Genomic DNA, 17,915 nt, shown 5'->3' on the forward strand with positions numbered 1-17,915 from the left:
TGAAGCACATTTATTGTGACATTTGATGATAGTGTAATAATGCGCCTTGGTACTATATTATTTGGTGTGCCATTCTTAGATCTTTTGTTGCCATAACGACAGAATATGTGTGTGTGTATTTAGTAGAAAGACAATCCTTTTTTTCCCAGTCAATTTTTTCTTTGATCTACAGAACTTGCTTCTTTTCTCTGAAGTTGTTCACAATACAGCATGATAGAAGGAGCACAGGTAATAATTACAGAAACTTCAAGAGAAAAAGAATACATGTTTTAAATGAAAGCGTTAAGCCCCTTGCCTTATGTCCTAGGACTCTTAAAGATGATTGAAGTGATTCCTGTCTGTATCTATCATAATGCCCTTTTACCCTTATTGGAGACAAACTAAAGATACAAAGGTTATGCCTTTCTTGATTAATCTATGTGACAGGGGCAAATTGCCTGTTTTCTTTTGTTCCTTGTTTTCTTTCTTTCTTTCTTTCCTGTAGAGTGCCAAAGGCAGGGAACTCCAGTGCTTCACTAGTGACTCATAAGAAAACTTAATAGAAGGTCCTAGTGCCCACTAGCCCTCCAGTACCTGATTGACGTGGTCCCAAACTAAAGTAGCCTAACCTTCATTGAACCAAGCACTTCAGAGGCATGGGAAGAGGTATGGGGAAGGAGTCCTTGCACTCTGGCAATGAGGGAAGTAAGTCTGTTATTTTGCTGTTAGTTTTGTTATCTGTGTTTTTGAAGACAACCTTTTGTTATCATTGTTACCTGTAGAGTATTTTTGTACTATCTGTATTATCTGTAGTGACTGCATTTTGTAGTTACTATATTCTCTTAGTAGTTAAAATATATAGGTAATGGATTTAGATGTCTGTGTGAAACCCTCAGTTTCCTAGATTGTAAAGTGGATTTAATAACATATAGTATTTTTGGTGAGAATTATGTTAAAAATCTATGCAAATGTTTAAAAGACTACCTAGTAAAAACTTCGAGCATAATCAATGATAATTACCATAATTACATGAAGGGATGTGGAAAACACTGAAGGGGCCCTTTGAGCTACTGCTGAGCTGATGACATACGCTCTTTACTCCTGAAGTCACTGTTTCCCCTTTTCCTGTATAGAAGAGTTCATCAAGTTTGCATTTGATAATCCAGTTCACATTTGATAACCCTCTTGCCGACTATCACCCATGACCCAAACCAACACAGTAAACTGTTAAGAGGCACTATGCTAAGTATTTAATACTTTGCAGCATTTACTGTGGTGATGTTAGACAGGGAGTTATTTATAACACCATTATTTAGATATTTTACAATTTCAAAGAAACATCACATAAATTTTCAGTATCAAATATGTACACACATTTAATATTTGGTATAAATATCTTATCAGTGGTCCTCAAATGCAGTTGTGCATCACGATCACCATGCAGAGTATTACAAATATAGGTTTATGGGCACCCCAGTACTGATGTTCTGATTTGGTAGGAAAAAGGTGGGGCCACAAAACCTACATCTTGACAACTTCTAAGACTATTCTGATATACAATCCAGCTTGACAATAGGAGTTCTGTAATAGTTGCAGTAAACTTAAGTTTGTGGTAAACACACATACACACACACAAACTCACACACACATACAAGCACACACTCCATTTACTACTTTAATTTTTCTTCTCACATATTTATAGCAATGCCAAGAAAGAGACAATATGGCACCCCACGTGACAAGACATAGGATGTACTGTATTTGCTTTTAACCCAATTGAAAGACATGCCAGAAAAAAATATAGACCTGAGAGAAAAAGATTCTATAATGCTTTGCAAAATTATCATTATTTTAATCATGGAAACAGTACTGCATTCCATTTTTGCAAGTTTTTCTTTTCTTTGATTGTTAAGTATTGAAATATCTTCAATGTTGTGATCTCTTCACATTTATCTCAGCTAAAAGCAAGGGTTATACTCTATCACTGTGGCCTATTTTTGTATTTCTATTTATGAGGTTGGCCATCATTATGATGTTAAGTAATTAATAAGATATGAACAGTGAAACTATTATGGGGCTTTAAATCATTTAGTTTATTTAGTATTATTACATCTTTGACAAAGGAAAATAAAATCCATGATGAACAAGAGAATTACAATCTCATCTAAATGAATCTAACTACGATTTTCAAATATCACTTGGATCAACTCATTAGCTCTCCCTGATAACTGTCAGTCTCAATATAAAGGTAATTGACATAACTTTATGGTATTCACCGTAACTCCTTAGCCACAGCTGACAGGACTGAAAACTGTGTAGGACTGTTTCTCATACTGGTCCTGCATATTAACATTGGCCAGTTGATTGCGTGTTCCCTAAAAGCATCCCACCTTCAAATTTGAACTTCCCATGTACTCTGTTTTTTTTTTTTTCAGTTTCAATTAACTGTCCAAATCCAACCAAATCTGGTAGAGACAACAACTAGTAATAGTGTTATCAAAGGACTCAAACAGGTATGTGTGTTTAGACATGTGGATATATTCTGTTCTGCTTATTTATCAGAGTTAGTTCATGAAGCCATTTGAAAAAAGTTGCTCACCCACTTACCAGTGAAATTCTGTGTGACAGTTTTTTTTTTTTAGATATCCCCGTTCATTCAAGACACTTAGGCCTTTTCTTGCATTCCACATTTTTCAGTGAGTGTGCCAGCTTGTCCTCTATTCTCTGAACTCACCCAGTTCAAGTCTTGTTTTTAAAAATTTTATTGATTATACTCTTTTCGAAGAAAATGTCATAAATTCTATGTAAAAATAAATATGCAGTAGTTACTATCCATTTTATCATAGTAACTATGAGACTGAGAAATAGAGAATGTGCAAAATTGGGAATTAAAATGACTTACATTTTACTCCATAAATCTGTAGTAATCTTGGGTCAGTTCTTATCACACTAAGCCTCTGTTTCCTCATATGTAAATGGGAATAAAGATGCTTACCATCTGCTTCACAAGGTAGTTATGGGTTTCAAATAAGGCAACTTATGTGAAGATGCTTTGAAATTGTGAAGCATTATATAGAAAAACTATGTTATTAAAATAATTAACTTACAAAGTCTCAGTTGCATAAAGTAAAAGATTGAATAGGCTTTTGTATACAGCAGATTTGGCTAGAAATCAATACCATGACTTCTGTGAAATATGGCTAATAATGTCTAAAAGTTAGGACTTTGCTAAAGATTAATAAGATCAAGTTTATCTCTTGACTGCCTCTCTCCTCCAACTTCTACCTCCTAAAACGTATCCTGTTTTCCAAATTCGTACATCTCAAGCTTTTGCACCTAAAAGTTTAATTATATGAGCATATATATGTAAAAATACACACACACACAGAGGCAGACAGAGAGAGAGAGAGAGAGAGAGAGAGAGAGAGCAAACGAAAAGCCTCCCATTTCCCCATAGATGCTATGTATCTCCATCATGAAATGTTTGTCACCGTGATTATTTTATTTTTTCACTGCCTACTAAGTTATACCATAAATTCCTTGAAATATGGGACAATTGACTTAATTTGCTTTATATTTTCATGATCTAACACGTGTCGTATACTTAACACTCAATAAACATTCCTAGAATTAAAGTAAGTAACTCAGTAATGGGCTACTTACTTCACTGAGCTACTGACTATAGAAATGATGTAATTCCTGCTTATTAGATTAAATCCAATTTCTTCTCTGTTTTTTGGAAATAGTAAAAAACACCCTCTCTAGCTCCTATGTTATACTCAGCATTATAATAAGATACACTGTATTTAGGGAAAGTGTTTTTCTGTAATAAGCTGTTTATTACAATAAAATTCCATTTAAAAAATTATGGTATATATTGAGAATTATAACACTATTTCTCCTTAAGATGTTTGTCCTAACCCCACAGGACATATATTTGTATATTATATTGGAAATATTATTAGTGCCATTTAAGTTCCAGACCAACTGCAAGTCCCACCCAAGCAATTAATACATCTTTTTATATAGTATTCACATAATCCACTAAGTGTGGTTACTCACAGTGGAGTTGTAACTGGGATGGATGATATGAAGTCAACCTTATAACTCCTCAGAAACTCATAGTTGCACAACAGCAAGAATGAATGCGAAGGAAAGTGTCTCACTCTGCCATCCTTTTTTTAATCTGTAAAATTGAAAATAAAAAAAATTAAATAATTTTTGCCCTTAAGTACAAGTAGCTTTTGGATCTCCCATGGAATAGCTTACCCAGCAGCCTTTCACCCTCTTATTGAATCTCTGAAAGTATTTGCAATGTGTGGTGAAAGCACCACCCTCCACTTTCTGCATTTTCTTGGTCTTTCCTTTCTATCCCCCTCAAAAGTATATAAAAGCAGATATCAGGGATTGTAGAAGGTAATGATCATGATTGGTAATTGAGGTGGGAAGCACTACCTATGATCCTAAGAAATGTTACTTTCCCCCAGACAAACACTAACAGTGCAAGACACAGTGAGAGTCACAGATCCATGGATGGACGATCCTTTTGAGGACAATAGGGGGAAAATTTGGATAAGTTTCCTGAGTGAGAAACCTTCCAGATGGCAGTCTGAAAGTTAGTTTTTCCTGCTCAAAACACAGAGCTTTCTCAAGAGAAAGATAACACTCTCTTCCATTAGACCGAGTGAGATAAGTTTTCAACAGAGTTATTCTGGAATTGGAAAACAAAATGTGTGCAAGGAGGTTTTGTAAATGTTTCTTGTTTATATAACATAGTAGAAATACCTATGTTTTTCAGTTGTGGCAAAACATCCTCTAAAGCAAGAATACAATGTTTATAATGTGTCTGAGGACCTTTCCAATCAGGAATAACAGCACAAAACTCAAAGAGATCAGACAGACTTGATAGAGTATGAAGCAAACTAGGAGGGGTTGAGTCTCATGCTCTACCAACTGGACTAGTAAGGTGACCACAGAAGAGATAAACAGGACACAGAAGTGACTCAATTACTTCCAGTTCTCATACTAGAGTTAGGACTCATCACTAATAAGGAAAATTGCTGATTAGCATTTATACTTGAGTATGGTATGTAGGAGATGATGTGTACATTTAAGTTACTCAGTCACTGCATTCATTTAACCATTTTGAAATGGAGTTGTTTTTAATCCATTTATTTGATTGAAAAGTTAAAATTTAAACAAATTAGAAATCCAAATGCACATCAGCAACAGATCATTCTTAATGAATACTAATAAACAATAAAAGAGAATAAGCTATAGTTAGACAAAACAAGGTGCTCAGTAAAAGAAGTCAAACACAAGTTTATCTACTATGTTATTTATATTAAGTTCTAAACAAAAAGAAAACTATCTTGTGATACAATGGTATCTATAAAAATGGATCATGACTTTTATGGCAGGTGTGTGACTGAAAGAGGCTATGGAAATTGAGCGGGGGTGGGGGGAACCTCTGGATGATGGTAATATCATTCTTTGATCTAGATGCTGGGTACTAGGATTTTATTACTTTGGGGAAATTTTACCCAGTTATAGAGAATGACTATTCATATGTCATCTTTCATTTGAAAGAGTTCAAAATAAATCAACACACAGGTCATGAATGTAATATATAGAAGAAATACATGGCAGGACAATTTTCTTGTCAACCACTCTCATATTTGACATCCCAACCTGCATATTCCATGTGTTAATGAACAATTTGCCAACTCCAAGTGTCCTAATAATTCCAATTTGGTGCTTTGATTCATTTTGCTCCCCTGGCTTGGATCATCTACCTTTTCTCTTTCTTGGAGCAACCAAGTTCAATCCACAAAGCTCATGTAATATTTCTCTGAACTTAAGAGCTCCTGATCTAAGCTTCTTTGATTATCTCTAAATGAACTTTTTTTTTTTTGCTGCCTATTGTAGTTTGTGTGTTTGTCCTACTCTTTCTCTTAAACATGGAGTTTCCTTAAGTCAGGGGCTATGCCTGCCATCTTAGTGTTTTCATCTAAAGTACTTGGCTTAGTTCCTGGCCCATAATAGGTACCATAGTCTATAAATATTTGTACAATTGAATGATACAGCCATTTTGACTGCAATATCTTTATATTCCGCACAGTTTTTTAGGTCATTTTGCAGTTCCTCAGAACGCTATGATCTTTTCATCTATGGTCAAGGATAAGATTAATTTTGGTACTTCATCACATTGTAATATAACAGCAAACTTTAATTGTTTAATATTTCAATCTGCAAGATCTGCCTAATAGGAGGAAAAAGTGGTTCCTTTCTTGTGGGAGTGAATGTTCCAGGGAGACTAATATAACTATCCTGTAACTATATTGCAACAAAACAAATTATCAACTCCATTCATGCTGGGGCTGAAACTTTCTACATTGGTGTGCATTCACTAAACAACTTGGGCTAAGCCTGGCTGTAAGGATGAAATCATTACTATAAATGTAATGATCTTTTATGCTGTTGTCTCTTTCTCTCTCTTCATGATTGTCATTTTATTTCCTTGAACCTGGAACACAAAGAATTAGGAGAAAGTTACAAGTCTAGAAGATGAAGTCAAGGATATATTCTTCATACTATTACACAGAATTAAGGAAGCTGTGACACATTTTTTAATCAGAAAGAGCTCTATATGCACTAGACAATTATATTCACTTTAGGTATGTTTCAATAGAGACCAGTTCTGTCTCTTGGTTGAGGGGATTACCATAATTTTCATTTTTTATTTCAGAAGAGCTCAATGTCTCTGCGATTTCTTTTTGTACCTCAGCAGTCAACTAAGTCATGTAGACAGTTTTTTACATAACCTTCCTACCTGCACTTGTTTGGCACATTATTCTGCTTAAGAGAACAGTGAACCAGCTGTAAACGGGTCCTGAGGAGAAGCTTCCAGATTGCAGCAATTTAAGTTCTGATTGCTTCCCTCCTGGCTATGATGTTGTTTTTCCTTAACATTGAAATGTCATTATTTTCTTGATACAAACTTTGCTTACTGATTGTGATATTGCTGCCTAGGGTTTCAAAAAATTAGTCCCCCTTAAATAATCCAAGAAGACAAAAAGATAATCTAAGAGAAAGCACAGTTACCCTGCAGAATCTTTCAAGGTTTGAAGATGCACTGATTGGAATGCTTTTCTGTGGTTACATATCTTCATCTGCCATATTGGCTGGAGACAAAAAAAATGCCTTCTCTTCATTTTATTCACACAGACTTCTAGGAAGTGACTCTCGCCCTCAAATATGCAGTATCCAGAACTCCTTGAGAAATAACATTTATCAAATATTGACCCTTCACAATTGTAAAAAATAATGCACTCATCATCTTGCAAAAGAGCTTTCAAATGAAAAATAACAAACCTAACTGGAGAGCAGGAATAAAGCAGGGGGTTGGGGGTGGTCAGGGAGACAGGACTGCATTATAGCAGCAGATAAATATTTTTCATTAAACATTAAAAACAACATCTGTTACTCTCTTTAATAATGAGAAGATTTCACTTTATTATGTTTGGGGTAGTTAATGACTTTCAAAGTAATTTGCAATTTAAACATGCCTCTATCTAGTGACTAATTCATGACAGTCTTCAGCATTAACTATCAATTTTATTAATGGTCTCTTTCTCAAAAGTGAAAAAGTGGTACATCATTTCCTTGAATTGTGATAATAAGAAATAAATGAATACGCTAAAAATATTTAGTCTGTGACTTTTCTCAGTGTTTCCCTTTTCTAAACTTTCCTCTTTTTCTCCAAGAAAGGAATATTTGGGAACCAAAGAACAATTGATTGGTAAAAGCAAGAATCTCTTCTTTTCCCCTTTATTATTCATCTCCAAATTGCTAGCTGATGGTGATCATTACATTTCTTGTAATGACGACTTTATTCACAGAGCCAGGCTCAGCCTAAGTTGTTTGGTGAATGCAGATCAAAGTAGAAAGTTTTAACCTCCAAGTAATGGAGTTGACAGCTTGTTTTGTTGCAATACAGCTAAAGCATGGGTGAGATGATGAGAGCTCAGAGGATGCTGCAGCCACAGTGCTTGCCTCTATATTCCCAACCTTCACAGTGAGTTTCAGCTTCAGCTTCCTATCACCCACTGGAGCTGTGCTCTGGACGTCAGCGTGTTAACTGATGCTCTTAGTAATGTCTTACCCCACAAAAGCCTCAAAATTATTTCTCAGTTTCAACCAATATTTGAAGTCAATACAACAGAAACATCAGTTCAATTCAAACTTGTGCTTATCATGTTCCTCAGGACGGCATGATACCACCGATAACCTCACCTTGGTAGTCAACCTCTTCTCTCCCTGGCTTTGCCTAATATTAATATTCTCTCTCTATCCACTTATCTATGCCAGTTAAGTCCCAGCAGGTTCTAAGTCAGCTTAGTATATCAACAATATGAAATATATATTTGATTTTATATATATATATATATACACACACACACACATATATATATATATATGGAATCAATTCTATCCTTTGTTTCTTTATCCAAAACCAATATTTTTTGGAATTCAGAGAAAACATGATTCCATGTTGAGAAAAGGTAAGAGAAAGAAGAAAAATAAAGGGAAGCATTATCTTTCACATGCAATATTGGATAATTGCCCCTCTTGGTACTATTTATTTTTAAACTGAACTAAATGTGTTCAGATAGACCTCAGTGTCTAAATTTTTACAAAATGATAATCATATTTCCCTTCAATATATCTGTAAGATATTCAAATGAAGGAATTACTAAAGTCTTCTTTTATAATATCCCCTAAAGATAGAATCTGGGGAGTCTGATGAATAAAATGGTCTAAATCAATCCTGGTATTTCTTTGACATCTTATATCTTATTTGATAGATTCATGAAGATTTTGGATTTGACTTCCTAATGTAGATAAGTGGGTCTTCTGTGGCTGCATTTAAGATTTTTTTTTTTTTTTTTTTTTTGCATTGACATGAGTTTTGAGTAACTTACGATGTGCACTGGTACAGTTTTCGTCACATTTCCAATACTTGGGTTTTGTTTAGCTTCTTGGTTCTTTGAGTTTATAGTTTTTCTGAAATTTGAAAATATGTTGGACATTATTTCTTTGCTTTTTTTCTATTGTATGTACTTTAAAAATACCACAAACTTGGCATTTAAAGCGGTAGCCCTTTATTCGTTCACAGCTCCATAGGTCAGAAATCCAGCAAGACATAGAGGTCATCTGCTTAAACTGTTGTGTCTGAGTGAGTTCTCTATTATTTTTCCCCTCTTTCTTTTGAAGGCTCTGGGAGCAAAATCTTCTAAAATCATTCTTTTTGTTGGCAGAATTCAGTTCCTTGTTATTTTAGGACTGGATTCCCATTTCCTGCTGACTATAAGCCAGGAGTTGCTTTCATCTCCTTGATGCTGCCTGCTTTCCATGTCACTTGGCACCTTCTATCCTTAGGCCACCATTGATATGCTGAAGCTTTCTTGTGTGCCACATCTCTGACCTTCTCTTCTGCATCCAACTAGAGAAAGCTCTCTTCTTTCCACCACTTTATGTGATTAGGTTAGGCCCACACAAATAATCTCCCATTTAAAGGATAGTTGTGCCTTATAACGTATCCGAATCAAGACAGTAAAATCTGCCATATTAACTGTCCTTGGTATTATATAGGGTGAATACACCATGGGCTGAAAAATCTTGGGGCCATATTAGAATTCTGTCTACCACATTGGCTATCATTTTGTGCCCCTCCTCTCTCTCATTGAGGGATTCTCATTACATCCATATTCAGCCTGTGACATGGTCCTGCAGCTCACTGATGCTCTGTTAATTTTTTTGTCTATTCTGTTTCTGAATTTCATTTCCAACTATTGCTGCTGCTGTATCTTCAAGTTAACTACTCTTTTCTTCTACCATGTGTAATCTGTTCATTACAACTAGTGTTATGTCTCACATGCTATAGTTTCATTTCTAGAAGTTTGAATGAGTTTGTAAGTATCTTCCATGTCTCTAACTTTTTGAATGTATGTTGTATAATTATTATTTTTAAGTCTTGTCTATTAATTTTAATATATGTATCTTTTCTGAGATGGTTTCAATTGATTATTTTCATAATTATAGTCTATATTCTCCTGCTTATTTGTAAGCCTGGTGATTTTTACTTGGATATTAAGAATTATACATTTTATTTTGTTGTGCCTAGATATTTTTGTGTTTTTATAAATATCATTGATTTTTTTTTTTTGGTTTTTGTATTCTCTGGGACACAGTTAAGTTACTTGTAAAATACCTCATGCTTTTGGACCTGCTTTTAAGATGTGCTAGGCAGGACTAGAGCAGTACATAGTCTAGAACCAGAGGGGTGACAGAAACTAAGAGCTCAATTTTTGATGTGTTAAGTTTTAGGTGCTTATTAGGTATAAGAATGAAGCTACAGAATAGATAGTTGAATATATAAGTCTGATTTTAGGGGAATAGATTAATGATGGGAATATAAATTATCTTAATAATGCAACCAAGTAATTTAAACACATACATAACTGTATATTGTTTAACTGAAGGAGTCTAATCAATAGGCCTGGCAGGAAAAGGACACACTGACTTTTTATGTCATTGTTGTATTATAGTTCAGGAATTTTCAAAGTGGAGTCTCTGGATCAGCAGCGTTGTCACTTGGGAATTTGTTAATAATGCAAATTTCTGACTCTACCTCAGGCCTACTGAATCAGAAGTTTCAGGAGCGGAGCCAGCCACCATTTTAAATAAACCTTCTGGATAAATCTGATGGATTCAAGTTTGAGAACCACCCATCTTGCTAATAAATGCTAAAGAGTACTTCGTGGATTACTGTCATCTTAGGTGCCAGGTCTCAAAGAAAGCAGACATTTCTAGGTGAGGAATAGAGAAAGGACATTCTCTGTGAGGGGAGCAACCTGTGAAAAGGCATTGGGTCTAAATGACATTGAAATCAGTCCCTCACTATTTAATTTATATAGTCTTTATTACTTGAAAGAGCCTCTCTGAGCACCACCAAGTGTCAGTTCCTAATCAGGGAATTCAGTGAAAATCCTTTTCCTCGTAAAAATTTTATCTGAGGTTGCTAGAAAATATAGTGTTTCAAAATATGATGCCAAAATACAGTAATTCAAAAACCCCAATTTTATAAATGTTTGTAATGTTGATATGTATAAATTCAAGTAATAATTATTGTTGCTAATTCTATATTTACTTGGAGACTATGAACAAATCAGAATTTTCCAGATACTTGTAGTACTGTAACATTTCCTACAAGAGCTTAACCTATGCCTAATACATGATAAGTATTTAACAAATAGTAGCAAATATAATTTGTATTATTTCAAAAGCACTGACCATTCCCTTGGTGCATTTTGAAGAGTGTCACAGGGGCTCTGTGATTCATAGCTAGTGTTCTAAGTAATCTCTTCCATTTAGGTAGCATGCATTTGCATACCATAAAAGTAGAGCATGATTAATTGCATTGGTCATAAGCCCTAATAAAGTGCTATTTTGGAATAAATATGGCCTGTCTGTAAAGGTATTATTAAATGCCACACTTTCTTCTTTCTCAAAAGTAAAAGATAGATATTACCTGTCTAACTTCCCCCTAGATGGGCTGGATTAGACACTTATAAGGGGAGCATAATGCTGAGACAAGGTCTACAACGCCAGAAAGGTTAAACTGGCTGTCAGGTATGGGGATATAAGTTCAAGATTAGAGATAAAATATGAAGGCAAATAAAGACAGAAAATGAGGGAGATATGAAGAGTTAAGCAGGACCAAGCTGAGTCAGCCCAGGATTAGGTGAACTGAGCTGGACTTCTCTTCTCACCATCCCAGAGCTCCACCCTGATGACTGGTTTTGACAAAATGCTTTGCTTAGGATCTGATGCACACTCTCTTCCACTTCTGAAACCAACTCCTGTTTAATTCAGGTTTCAAGAAATTTCAAAACAAAAATTTCACACTTCAGTGCAGGAAGGTGATCCTGAAATGGACTAACTTTTCGATTTCTGTCAAAAGCATCATTATGGGCTCAAGATTTTACAATTATATGATCAATTCTCTTTCATTAACCACACTTCCCTTTTCACTTCTTTTTTTTTTTTTTTGAGATGGAGTTTTGCTCTTGTCACCCAGGCTGGAGTGCAATGGCGCTATCTCTGTTCACTGCAACCTCCGCCTCCCAGGTTCAAGCGATTCTCCTGCCTCAGCCTCCCAAGTAGCTGGGATTACAAGCCTGTGCCACCACACCCAGCTAATTTTTGTATTTTTAGTAGAGATAAGGTTTCCCCACATTGGCCAGGCTGGTTTCAAACTCCTGACATCAGGTGATCTGCCCACTACTGCCTCCCAAATTGCTAGGGTTACAGGCTTGAGCCAGTGCACCCAGCCTCCATATTGTTTTTAATTTGGTGAACTGCATTACATTTTTTAGTATAAACAATGAAGAGTATAGAAAACTTATGATGCAGTTATGTTACTCAGACATCAGGCTGGGACCCACCCATGGTCTAGGAAGTTGAGTGGTAACCACCTACTGTTAAAGTTTTTCGTGCCAAAATGATCTTTTTCATAAAGTACTGTACAGAAATCTGAGGTTTCAATTTGTTTACTTTTCAAAAACTTTTAACAGATTCAAAACTCTCTTGTGAAGAAAGCTGTGGCCTGATTGCAAATATCTTTGGGGGTTACTTCTGTGAAACAGGGTGATTGCCCTCTGTCTGGGCAAGAGAGAAAGTCAGCCTGTCAACTTTGAAAGCACAATGCCAATGCAACCTCCAGTTCAGCTTGTCTCTAAAACATACAAATCCCTTTGTAATCAATACTACAGCACTCAGGCACTAATTTCACAATAGAACTATGAAGAAGTTGTAATGCAGCATTTTTCAAAGACTGCTTGGAACGTCTAATATTAACAAAAATAGCGTAGTAGCCATGTCAATCTTTTAATTCTCTAGATTCAATAAACTTATCCTGATATTTAGATAGCCAGAAATAAGATACCAGTGTAATATTGTTTAAACTATCCTTAGGAATCTGTTCATGAGCATATCAGTTAAACACTAAATGATGCAAGATGTGGTAGACACCATGCTGGGTACCTTGGAATATCAGAGGAAAAGGAAATGCAAATCATTTACAATGGCAAGTTCTGACTACAACTCCTCGAGAGGGTTAACAGCAAAAATTTTCATACATAGAATATTAGTGTATGTTTTAAAATCAGTATTAACTAGCATTAACATGTATTTTAGAATGAATGTTGAAAAAAAAGCACAATATTTCTTATTCTTATTTTTTATCCTACAGACTAATAAATATTGATTGACTTCCATGTATAATAGAAATATGATGGGAAACCAGGTAGGGCAGGTAGTCCCTATCTCGAAGAAAAATACACCAAAGGAATCTTAGGAAGACTGCAATTAAAGACATAGCCATATAAAGCTTTAAGACCATTTGAAAAATTGTAAAATAATCAAGTTCCGATAATGAAGCCTGAAGAAAATAATGGGAAATCCTTTACACCTAAAAATGTAGCCTATTGGAAGCTATTCTTTTTAAGGGCATAATTTATCTTTTATCTTCCTGCTACTAATACTTCTTCTAAAAAGACTGAAAACTTCATATAATTTCTTCTTGTTGGCAATGATGATGACTTTATTTCTCAAAATACAACTATTTAAATAAGTCAAATGATGAGAAATTCTTTACTAACCCTATTTCTTGTTAAGTGACATAAAATGCAGAAGTCATTCCACATAATGATATCATCAGGTCACCTCTATTTCTCTACTCTTTTTTTTAATTTGAGACAGTCTCACTCTGTCACCCAGGCTAGAGTTCAGTGGTGTGATCTCGGCTCACTGCAACCTCCTCCTCCCAGGTTCAAGTGATTCTCCTGCCTCAGTCTCCCAAGTAGCTGGTACTACAGGCACGTGCCACCACACCCAGCTAATTTTTTGTATTTTTAATAGAGATGGGGTTCCACTCTTTTAGCTAGGATGGTCTCTATCTCCTGACCTCATGAGCTGCCCACCTGAGCCTCCCAAAGTGCTGGAATTACAGGCATGAGCTACCGTGCTTGGCCTCTCTACTCCTATTTTTTGTCGTGAATTTATATTGTCCATCTTTATGTTACCTTCCTCACTGTATGTGGTTTCAAACCTCCAAAAACAGTTTTGGGAAGAAGCAAAGCATAGCAAACTTTATTAAAGATGAGCAAACATGTGGAAATTAGATTTCCACATATTAGGTGGAAATTCTCCATTCCATATTAAGTGTAGTTATTTTCTTAATTCCATATGAAGTGCAGTTATTTCCATATGAAGTGTAGTGGTAACCTACAACATTCACAGAGCATATTACCTATGCCTTTTAAGAGCAACCACCACCCATTATATATGTATGTATATTTTTGTGTAACCTGTGAAAAACTCTGTTAGAACCAACATCAGTTTTCCACTTCCTCTTTGTTAACAAAGAGACTTGATCATGATTTGGTGATGTAGGTTTTGTGAGGGGCAATGCATGGAGGCCATGGCAGTGTATCATGTATATTGTGTCCTCATTCTTTATATTCATAGCCTTCATTTCAGCTGGGGCTGCACGTATGATCCAGTTTTTGCTAATAATGACGGAGGAAATCTGATGAGAGAATTTCTGAAAAAGCTTTTTCTTTCTTATAAAAAGCTCACAGAATTGTCAGGCACTTCCTTTCCTCCTACCTTCCTTTATTAAAAGGCCATGTCAAAGATATGGCAGATATTTTGTGATGATGAGACATTACCCAAGAAGATGGAAGCCAACAGCTTCAGAATGCTAGAGAAAAGTTCAAGATCCCAGATGTCAGTGGGTGGCAGAAATGGGGAGATGTCAATGGGTATACACGTCCAATTATTAGATGAGTTGTTCTGGGGATCTGATGTACAGCATGGTGACAATAGTTAATAATAATATATTGTATACTTGATTTTGTCAAGAGAGTATCTGTTAAGTATTCTTATCACATATGCATAAAAGCAAATTAAGTGAGGTGACAGATATGCTAATTAGCTTGATTATGGATAACATTTCACAGTAAATATGTATATGAAAAAATCATGTTGTACACTTTGAATATATGCAATTTGTATTTGTCAATTATTCTTCAATAAAGCTGAAAACAAATCCTGGTATTATGTCATTTTAAAGAAGCTGAACCAGCACTAGTAATATCTGCTACAGTCTTCTTACCATGTGAAAGAGATTAACTGCCATATATTTAGAAAATTATTAGTTGGGATTTTGGTATATGGCAGCTGAACATATTCTTAACTTCTGCACTTTCATACTTTTGCATTAGTAATACTCAGTAAACAATTTTTTTCAAATTGTTCTTTAATCAAGATGTCATGTATGCTCCTTGTCACCCTCCTACTCAAGTGATCTAAATTAGTTGCTCACTAATTTTTGCCAGAGCCAGTCAGTAGTTAATAACTATTTGCCAAATGAAAATGAATAAAATTTTCATAATATTCATTTATGTTTTCCTTCTCTTTCCAGTAATCTTGAGGTCGATTTATTTTTCCCAATCATAATTTTCATCATGCCTTTTTCTCTTTCTTTTTTTTTGAGACAGAGTCTCCCTCTGTCACAGAGGCTGGAGTGCAGTGGCGTGATATTGGCTCACTGCAACCTCTGTCTCCCAGGTTCAAGTGATTCTCCTACCTCAGCCTCCCAAGTAGCTGGGACTACGGGTGCGTGCCACCGTGCCCTGCTAATTTTTTGTATTTTTAGTAGAGACAGGTTTCACTGTGTTAGCCAGGATGGTCTCAATCTTCCTGACCTCTTGGTCTGCCTGCCTTATCCTCCCAAAGTGCTGGTATTACAGGTGTGACCCACTGCCCCCGGCCACCTATTTTTCTGTTTATATATGTTAAATGGCTCCCCAGAGGCTACAGAAATCTGAATTTGCTACTCCATTATTGAAAATCATTCAACGTCTACCCTCAATATTTCTTTTCAATCTAATTTCACAGTATTGATTATAATCCAAACAAACTGCTGTTACTTTTTCTTATATAGCTAATCAGCTTTGGAGAGGGGATACTATTTTGCTGAAATGACTGACTGCTCCTCATTTCTGCCTAGCAATCACAGACAACCTTTCTTCATTCCTCAATTTAATCAACCTCCACCAAAATGGAAACAATATTGTCCTATTCTGAACTATAAAACAGTAACTTATTTGTTATTTCCTAACAACTTATATAGGCTGCTGAATATTATAGATTTCTAAGTACAAGTCTTTTCTGCTCTACTATATTTGTGATACTGTCCTTGCTTTTTTGAATTTTGTTGCAGTGTAAAATACACAGAAGTAATGTAATGTATATATATATATATATATATATATATGTAGTAATACACAGAAAATTATAAAAATCACAAGTATAGAGTTTGAGGAAATTTAGGCACATGAATACTGTTATATAACTCCCACTTAAATTAAGATAGAGAACAAAACCAGCATATCCAGAATCCTTTCTAATGTTTCTTCCCAGTGACCATCCATGTAAAATGTAATCACTTCTCTGATTTCCATCATCCTATGTTAGAATTGCCTGTTCTTTAACTGTGTGTATTATCATTTGTTATGAATTCTTTTGTGTTTGGCTTCTTTTGCTCAGCATGTGTTCATGAGCTATATTCTTTTTGTTCATATGAATGTAGTTTGTTCCCTTTCATGAGTATAGTATTTTGTGTGAATGTACTATAATTTTTATCCATACATTTATTTTATCCAAACATTATTTTTATGTTTATTGATAAACATTTGGTTTGCTTCCAGGTTTTCACTACTGTAAATAATGTTGCTATAATGATTCTTGTACAAGTGTGTTGGGAGCACATTAGATACATTTCCACTAAGTATATATCTGAGTGTAGAATTTCTGGTAATAATGTGCATGTAAGTCCAGATACTCTGCTTTGCAAAATAAAAAGAACAAAATTCTCCACTTGCATCACAAATGACTGTATGTGTGTGGATCTATTGCTGAACTTTCCATTGTTTGTTTTCTTTGCCTGTTTTTATACCAAACATCACATTGTTTCAATAACTACAGCTTTATGATAAATCTGAATGTCTGATAGGGTAAATCTCCCATTTTTAAAATTTCTTGATTTTTCTCTACCATTCTTGTCAATACATTAAAGGGAATATAACTATTATAAGTGCATGGAAGTATTACAGATTAACTTAGGAACATTTGTTAAAATTCTCAGTTTTCTAATTTAAATAGTATATCCCTTCATTTATTTAGGTCATATTTAGCTTGTAGTTCTTCATGTTGAGGTTTTGCACCTCTTTCCTCAGAATTGTTTTTATATATTCAATTCTATTTCTTTTACTTGCCTTATTGAACTTGCAAAAAACTCCAAATGATGATAAATTGAAGCAATTATAGTTGGAATTCTTCTCCTGCTCTCTTTCCCAATCTCTGTAATTCAATATTTTACCATAAATGTGACTTCTGCTGGCAGATTTTTGCAGATATGCTTTATCAGATTTTTAAAAACTATGATTTCTGGTTTAATAACAGTTTTTAACATGAGTAGGAAGGATTAACCTTCTAATTGTAAGAATCTGGTATAGAAGCTATACATCCATAGTAAACGAATTAAAAACTGGTCAAAATATATGAAATGACTGTTTTTAGACATTGAGGATAAGTATTGTTGGGCTGTGATTCCCGATAAAAGGGAATCAGATTCGATGGTCCCTATTGAATTTCCAGCTTCCTTGATGGTGGCAATTTCCAGACCTCAGTGCAAGGAAGGGAAACTGAAGGAGAATAAGGTAGTTACAATCAGTTAGAACCTGATAGCAGAGTTTGGTTAGGCTGAAGCAGCTGGAAATTGCAGAATCTAATACCAGAAAGGAGAC

The 17,915-nt window shown here is 35.0% G+C and overlaps 1 long non-coding RNA gene across 2 annotated transcripts in view; it reads left to right on the forward strand.

Moving 5' to 3' along the window:
- The first annotated feature begins 147 nt into the window (after positions 1-147).
- Positions 148-17,915, forward strand: part of LOC118155292 (uncharacterized) — a 28,440-nt gene continuing 10,672 nt past the window's right edge. The window contains exons 1-4 of one of the 2 annotated variants that reach the window (XR_013526781.1): positions 148-228; positions 485-684; positions 2,415-2,492; positions 10,678-10,854. This is a non-coding gene — a long non-coding RNA (uncharacterized LOC118155292). Of the gene's footprint in view, positions 229-484; positions 685-2,414; positions 2,493-10,677; positions 16,324-17,915 lie in introns of those variants that run through there. The other variant, XR_004745565.3, reaches the window with a different exon arrangement.

The sequence above is a fragment of the Callithrix jacchus genome, chromosome 1, assembly GCF_049354715.1.
Source record: "Callithrix jacchus isolate 240 chromosome 1, calJac240_pri, whole genome shotgun sequence".
Taxonomy (NCBI): domain Eukaryota; kingdom Metazoa; phylum Chordata; class Mammalia; order Primates; family Cebidae; genus Callithrix; species Callithrix jacchus.